Source organism: Perca flavescens, chromosome 17, assembly GCF_004354835.1.
Source record: "Perca flavescens isolate YP-PL-M2 chromosome 17, PFLA_1.0, whole genome shotgun sequence".
NCBI lineage: Eukaryota > Metazoa > Chordata > Actinopteri > Perciformes > Percidae > Perca > Perca flavescens.
The window spans coordinates 1314494-1316934 of NC_041347.1; positions in this window are offsets into that span (position 1 = coordinate 1314494).

A 2441-nucleotide genomic window follows, 5' to 3' on the forward strand; every position below is an offset into this window, starting at 1 on the left:
TGGATATGCCCTTTTCACTCTTCTCGAGCAAAGCACAAGGTTGGACTTGGCAATGGCACTTTTAAAACACCTGCCAAACAAACAGCAGTCATACAGGGGTCTGGTAAGGCAGCACCGGCCATAAATCCTCATTTACGTGATGGTCACTGAGGTGTGACAAGCTGGCTTCTACAAGACGGAACTAGATCAAAGCCTGGGCAGAGATGGAGACAGCTGGAAGGTGATTAACCTCTGTGGAAAAGTGCTCTTCGGACTTGGACTTCACCTTCAAGTTCTGGCAAAGTTAACATGAAAGTGGACTCTAAAACATAAATAACGTGTTTGTAAGATGAGATCTGAAAAAAAATTGAATCAACTCTTTAATTCCTATTATCTTTTTGAAACTCCCGATCCTTTTTGAATCTTCATGTTGTGCCTTCTAGTGCAAAATGTATGCTTATGGAGACCCATCTGGTCCAAACCATGAAACAGACATGGAGCACCTTTAGCTTCTGTATGGTGACGTATTTCCTAGTGAAAGAAATTTTTTGAGCGGTACATCAAATATATTGCATTTGATTGGACCGCAAAAAAGTGTGTAGGGTTTAGTTCAGTACTGAGGACTGCTAGCTAGCTAGTTGTCGGTCCCTATGGATGTAGCCAGTCCCGATCGGTAAACAGGTAGGATTTATAGTCATGGGGAGGGACATAAAAACTTGATAAAACTTTCTTTTTTGGACATATATTAGTAAACGCCCCCGAGTGCAGGATAAGTCATCAAACATCGGAAACCGTTTCACAGGAAGAGAACAGACAGTGATTATAATGTAAAAATACTCAAAATACTTTTTACATTTATTTGGCATATAATGACAGAAGAATGAACAATTAACACAGGGACACACTTAACACTTGGAAAATGCATTTTTCACTTCATGAGGCCTTTAATGTCAGTTGCAGCTCACCATTGACTGTCTTAGGATCATAACCTCCTTTACAGGCCACTGGAGTTATTGACCAGACATGTTTCCTCAGTATGATCAAACCTCACAGTAGCAGATATTTTCCTTTCTGTCTTAGAGAAGCTGTATGGACAGTTTGTACCTGAGTAGTTAAGACAAGCGTCTAAATCTTCATTCTCCGAAACAACTAAAATACACTGTAGTTGCTCTTGAGGAAAATGATTACGTGGATTGAGGGCTATGAATATACAGCAATCAAACATTGAATAAGGTGTGAGGGCAAAGTGGTGGATTGACACTTCACAATACATTTAAAGTGTTTCCTGTAACCTTTTTGCATTATTATTATTATTATTATTATTATTATAGCTTCCTTGTGCAGCTGCAATGTCTGAGCTGCAGAGCGAAGCAGTACGCTCCGTTAACCATCCTGTAACCAAACAAGTGCAATGGGTCATCTGTTCTGCACTTGATTATAATTCATGATTTTCACTGTTCATGTGTTCTTAGTGACGACTCTGGGGTTTGCCTTCAATCACATTAACATTGGTCTGTTTAGATTTTTGAAAGAAAGGACAAAAATTGCACTTTTAGCTCATAAGATGATTAGTGAGTATTATGGTGGTAGTGGTGTGTGTGTGTGTGTGTGTGTGTGTGTGTGTGGGGGGGGTCATCTAGAAGAATCAAAGCCCAGCCTGTTTCGTGAGTTGACCTCTTAATTACCTTATATAGCAGGCTTTTATTTTTATACTTTTATGTCATAATTGCACTGAAAAGACCTCTGCACAACGCGCAAAGTTGATTAGATGGCTCGATTTGATCGATGCAATCCAATTGACCACGCAGGTGTTCGACCTAATGACTCAAAAGACTCAAAGCTGCCTTTATGCAGCGCGTTTTTTTTTGTTGCTGCACAGTACATAAAATGTGTGAAAGCTGAACAGTGTAGCCTACTTCATTTGCATAATACAACAATGCCCACTGTGACCAAGCAACCTGCTGAAGTGCCTAATTAGGCAGGATTATTGAATTGCGCAGTGGAAAAGGCAAAGCCATCCGTTCTCAAAGTGTAATTTCTGAGCGTCAAAAAAACTCTCATTTTGTGTATGACTCATGGCTGAGTGTGATTAAGGACAAAGTGGAATTGATCGTTTCCACAGCGCGCAAAGCAAAGAAGCGCACATGAAGAGGGCGTGTGGCGTCCTGACGCCTCTCCTTGAGGGCGGCAGAGCAGCGATGCCGGAGCCGTCTATATAAGAGCTTCCATGATGCCACATATCGGTCATTCACGCGTTTGTTGCCAGCGCTTTCCAAGACATTGCCTCTGCCCGCACCTTGCAACGTGCGCACCGCCGCTACTCCGCTCTCACACGTAGCTCTACCCACGCTTTCCAATCCCGGATTTATTTCCCTCTCTCCCCGTGCACCCAATGCGGATTTCACCACAAAAACTTTGTGAAAGAAGAGTCCCAGGGCGCATAGGATGCTCCGCAGCGCAGG